The sequence below is a fragment of the Alexandromys fortis genome, unplaced genomic scaffold (assembly GCF_014885135.2).
Source record: "Alexandromys fortis isolate MF-2015 unplaced genomic scaffold, M_Fortis_MF-2015_v1.1 scaffold_414, whole genome shotgun sequence".
Lineage (NCBI taxonomy): Eukaryota > Metazoa > Chordata > Mammalia > Rodentia > Cricetidae > Alexandromys > Alexandromys fortis.
This window is the reverse complement of record NW_026068287.1, coordinates 65,122-71,121: the sequence shown is the minus strand read 5'-3', so window position 1 is coordinate 71,121 and position 6,000 is coordinate 65,122. Positions and strand designations below refer to the sequence as shown.

At 41.0% G+C, this 6,000-nt stretch overlaps 1 protein-coding gene across 5 annotated transcripts in view; it reads right to left on the bottom strand.

The window, feature by feature from the left end:
- Window positions 1–6,000, bottom strand: part of Apoo (apolipoprotein O) — a 50,642-nt gene that overhangs the window by 12,381 nt on the left and 32,261 nt on the right. The gene's annotated exons all lie outside the window — the stretch shown is intronic.

Genomic DNA, 6,000 nt, shown 5'->3' with positions numbered 1-6,000 from the left:
GGGGGCTGATCTATTGGGAGCTCACCAAGGCCAGCTGTACTGTGACTGAAAAAGCATGGGATAAAACCGGACTCTCTGATCATGGCGAACAATGAGGGCTGATGAGAAGCCAAGGACAATGGCACCGGGTTTTGATCCTACTTCATGTTCCGGCTTGGTGGGAGCCTAGTCAGTTTGGACGTTCACCTTCCTAGACATGGACGGAGGGGGGAGGACCTTGGACTTTCCACAGGGCAGGGAACCCTGACTGCTCTTTGGACTGGAGAGGGAGGGGGAGAGAAGTGGGGGGAGGGGAGAAGGGTGGGAGGAGGGGGAGGGAAATGGGAGGCTGGGAGGAGGTGGAAACTTTTTTTTCCTTTTCTCAATAAAAAAACAAACAAACAAAAAACGCCCATAGTTCTGTATACTGCCAACAGTATGCTGAAAACTACCCAATTAGCCATCAATGGATATATTTTCCACACAAAAATATAGTCTATAGAAGTTAAAATAAATAACCTACTGCCTTATATTGCTTATAATCATAATATTAAAGTACAAATAAGTCTCAACTGAGAGAGCTTATATGTTTGTAAGCCAAGAAAAGGAAAATTACAAAAGCTGAACTGGATGTGAGGGCCCACACTTGTAATCCTAGCACTCAAAAGACTAAGGGAGGAGGTTCGGGAGTTCAAAGTCATCCTCAGCTATATAGTGAATTCAAGGTCAGTCAGAACAACTATGGCTAAAACAAACAAACAAAAAAGAACATGGAAGAACCACAGTGCTTTATAATATATACATACATGGTTAAACAAAATATAAAACTTGAAAGAAAACCAAGGATTAAAGAAACACATTTCAGTTAGTGACTCCCTCTGGGAGCTAGGAGGGGCCTGGGTAACTTCCTAGTTTTGAAGTTGGGTAGATGTGCAGCTTTATTGTTGGGTTTGAAACTGTACTTCAATACTTTTCAAATTTATTTTTTATGAATACAGTGTTTTATATGCATGTACACCTGCAGGTCAGAAGAGGGCACAAGATCTCATCACAGATGGCTGTGAGTCACTATGTGGTTGCTGGGAATTGAACTCGGGACCTTTGGAAGAATAGCCCGTGCTCTTAACCTCTGAGCCATCTCTCCAGCGTGAAACTGCACTTATAGAAAAAAGAAACACAAACCATGTTGTGATGCCCCTGTTTCTGGATGCACCTATCTTTACATTTTAGACATTTAAATTGTAGCTGAAGCAAAGAACTTTACGTGACCAATGACAAAATAAAATATGCCTTTATCCTAATAACTACTAGAAGACAAAATGCAAATGTTTAGAATCAATTCCTAAAAGGAGATGGCATATGGCAGAGCAGCAAATTGCCACAGATTTGTTGTAGGTACTTGAGAGTGCTATAGTTACACGAAAGAGAACACAGCTAAGAACTGAGCCACTGACGGTCAGCACACACCTGGAATCAAAGCTCCTTAAGCAACTAAGGCAGGAGAACAGTGTTTGAGGTGTCCGACTCTCCTACATAGGAAGACGGTCTCAAAAAAACAAAAAAAAATCCTAGCCATCATTCATACCATTTTAATTTGTGTATGTCTATGTGTACAAACACACATGCATAGTACGCCTGCATGTGTATGTGCATGCATGTGTGTATATATGTATGTGTGCGTGCGTGCATGTATGTGTATGTAGGCCAGAGCACATTAGATGTCATCAGGTGTGTGTTTGTATATGTGTGTGTGTGTAGGCCACAACATTATAGATGTCATCAGGTGTGTCTGTCTGTCTGTCTGTCTGTCTGTCTGTGTAGGCCAGAGTACAACGTCAGATGTCATCAGGTAGGTGTGTGTGTGTGTGTGTGTGTGTGTGTGTGTGTGTGTAAGAGAGAGCACAATGTCAGATGTCATCAGGCACCACCTGCTCGTTTTGAAGAAGGGGCCTCACTGGCCTGGAGCTCTCCTGTTAGGCTAGGGCAGTTGTCTAGAAAGACCCTGGGATCCGCCTCCCTCTACCTCCACAGGGCTGGGATTATAAGCACGTGCCGGCATGCATTAACTCTTCTTATGTGGGCTCTAGGGTTCAGACTCAGGTCCTCATGCTTGCAAGGCAAGCACTTTACTAGGTTTTCTCCCAGCTTGCATTTAAGACTTTAGGTTCCTGCTTTAACCATAATGTCCATTAATTTCTTTGACTGGACACAACCAAAAATATGTACTACATCACTACAGTACAAGAACTTCCCAATTAGAAGACACTAATTGAGACTGGTAATACACTTGACTTGAGAGCAGCGGTGCCACACACCTTTAATCCCAGCACCTGCAAGACAGAAGCAGATCAACCTTTGAGTTTGAGGCCAGCCTGATCTACAGAGTAAGTTCCAGGCAGATCTACACAAAGAAACCCTACCTCAAAAACAAGGGGAAAAAAGGAAAACTAACTTCCAAACATGTCTCCCTTTATGAAGTGCCCACCTACCCCAGGGTTCCTTCAGAAAGCCTTGTCTGTGCCTTTTTTGAGTGCTTCTGCTTGTTTGGATTTTCAGTTGTATGCTTCATCTCCTTAACTATATTGTGAGCTGATATATATGTAATTGTTTTGACATTCAGTGAAGAGAATACACTCAGCTTCAAGGCCCCCAAAGATTTCTGTTCCAACATAGATTAACCCTTTGCTCTCAGTTAAAAAAACAAATAAATGGAGCTTAACTCTTCACCATATGATTAATATGCACAATAAAAAATAAACACATGGAAATAAAAATAAGGGGGCTGGAGAGATGGCTCAGTGCTTGAAAGAACTAGGTGTGCTTCCAGAAGACCTGGGCTCAATTCCCAATTCCCAGCACTCACATAAGAGCTCACAACTGTCTGTAACTCCAGTTCCAGGGGATTCAGTACCTTCACAAAGAGGCAAAACACCAATGCACATAAAATAAGAATAGATTTTTTTTTAAGTTTAAAAAAGAAGAAAAGAAAGAGAAGAAAGGCAGTACCCCTATAAAAAGGTAATCAACTAAAGGCTAAACCATTTTTTCCTGCTTTCCAACTGCAAAGAGCTTTGAACCATGATGTCCTTCTACTGGGTTTGAATTAGCATTTGATTAAGTAGTAAATTAAAATGTACCTGTGGTTTAAAAAAAATTCAAAGAACTCTGAAAACCATGAAACCCAACAAGGTACTATGGGGGGATCACAATATGTCATCAGAGAAAAGGGTACTTCATTATCGAATACTGTCTGAAGTCTACGCCTATCAAACCTTGAGCTAACATGACCTCCTACTACTTTTCACTGGAAACTTGCAGTAAACATCGAACATAGTCAACATCAATTTTATTCTCTCTTGTTGAGGACAGCCATTGGGAGGAGCCCTGGGGTGCATCATTAGCTGAAACAAAGCTTTAAAATAACTTCAGGTTAGATCAGATACTTTGATAATAGCTTAAAGATGGAAAAACCCGTTGGGCCGTGGTGGCGCATGCCTTTAATCCCAGCACTCGGGAGGCAGAGGTAGGCGGATCTCTGTGAGTTCGAAAACAGCCTGGTCTACAAGAGCTGGTTCCAGGACAGGCTCCAAAGCTACAGAGAAACCCTGTCTCAAAAAAAAGATGGGGGGCTGGAGAGATGGCTCAGTGGTTAAGAGCATCGCCTGCTCTTCCAAAGGTCCTGAGTTCAATACCCAGCAACCGCATGGTGGCTCACAACCATCTGTAATTAGGTCTGGTGCCCTCTTCTGGCCTGCAGACACACACACAGACAGAATATTGTATACATAATAGATAGATAGATAGATAGATAGATAGATAGATAGATAGATAGATATGGAAAAACATCAGAAAACAATCTAAAGTTCACTAGGATACATAACCGAGTTATGGATTCATTAGGTTAGTGATGGAGGAGGGTCATTTGTCTATTGTTACTTTCAATGGTTGATAAAGAAACTGCCTTGGCCTTTGATAGGACAGAAAATTAGATAGGTGGAGTAGACAGAACAGAATGCTGGGAGAAAGAAGTCGAGTCAGGCAGTCGCCATGCCTCTCCTCTCTGAGATGGATGCAGGTTAAGGTCTTCCTGGTAAGCCACTACCTCGTGGTGCTACACAGATTATTAGAAATGGGTTAATCAAGATGTGAGAATTAGCCAATAAGAGGCTGAAACTAATAGGCCAGGCAGTGTTTAAAAGAATACAATTTGTGTGTTGTTATTTCGGGGCATAAGCTAGCCAGGCGGCCGGGAGCTGGATGGCAGGAAGCGACCCACTGCTCCTTACTACAGGTTAGGGTCAAAAATACAAAGCAGCCCAATTGTTGCTAGCTGACACACTTTTCTTGCTAGGTTGGTGATCAAGGGTGATGATTAACTCATTGTACCCATTTTTGCCCTCACTTTCCTGAAATAAGAAACTCTTGAGTATGTGCCCTAAAGATTTAAAGTACAGATGGATGGCTATTTTTTATGCATAAAGGTTTAGATTTGTGATCCCTTTAAGATTATAAGATTACCCATCAAGATAAACAATAAAATGATTGATCCTTTGTAACTGTAATATGCAGTCTGCCAACAAGAGAGTTGGCTGAGAAAAAAAATGTTCTCTGCTTGCTCATATTAGGTTAATCCATAACAAGTTACTTAGATGTAAATGTATGTGGGTTACCAGGGTGGCTTTGTTTTTAACAATGTAAGGAAAGAGAAAAACATGCTTTTACTAGTACTCATTATAATCATTCACTTGAAAAACAGAATGTAACCACATTGCAATTTTTATATTGCTTGAAAGATTTTGTTGGGGTATATAGGCTGTAGGAAAATAAGTATACAGAAGAATAGAGAATAAAGAAGGAAACTATTAAGAGAGTGTGTAAGAGTATTTTTCCCTAACACCCTCAGATAGAAAGTCTTTGTATACTGCTGGAGGCTGCCCCCCCCCCCCGGCAGTGATACTTTCTGTTGTTGTACTGAGTGGTACTGGGGACTGAACCTGGGGTCTTGCACATGCAAGGTAAGCCCTCTACCAACAAACTATATCCCCAGCCCTTAATAAAAGAGCTAGTTTAAATGGGCTTAAAAGGGACTAACTCCTTATAAACCACCAGTAGAAAAATCAATCTTAGGGCTGGAGAGACTTCTCAGTGGTTAGAGCGCTTGTTCTTGCAGTGAACCTATATTCAATTCACAGCACCCACACAGTGACTCAACCATTTGTAACTGAAGGTCCAGGAATCCAACACCCTCTTCTGACCACACACACGTGAGATATAGACATACATGCAAGCAAAACATTCATATATATATAAAATAAATAAACTCAGTCTTAAGATTGCACTGAAATGATATTTATATATACAATGAGGAGAGCTTATAACTTACTCTGGAGTGCTACTCCTAAATCATGATATTTACACACACACACACATATGTGTGCTTGTGGTGCTGGGGCCTTGTGCATGCTAAGCTCACAGTTTACTTTTCCCTTTTTGCTACTAAGCCACACTCTGATGAATTTATTTAAAGACATTTTGATGGGTGTATATTAATGGTACAAAATAATGGGCTTCACTATGACATTTTCATGCATGTTTTTAATTTACTTTGATCATATTTGTCCCTGTTACCTTCTATTTATAAATTTTATTTGAGTATTTTCTTTTGAAATAATTGGAGCCAAAATGAGCTTTCTTTGATCTATCTGCAGAAAGTCTGTTAACACAAGAACCCAGTTTGCCTTTAGCTGGGTCTCTGCACACACAAGAGGCACTATACCTTGTTCTGTACTAAGTCTTTATCACAAAAAGAGACCATTTCTACAGGCCACTAGGAGACGTGAAAAGTGGCACATCCTTATGATGGCACAACTTCCTTTCTCTGCTATTCATCCACCAGATGGCACAGAGAATGTGTGGCCTAAGACTATTCCCCAACACACTGGAGCCTCAGATGGGAGATGAACAGATAATACTAGACAAGAACAGAGCTTATGATTAAGTGTAAAACCAGGGAAGGTATAT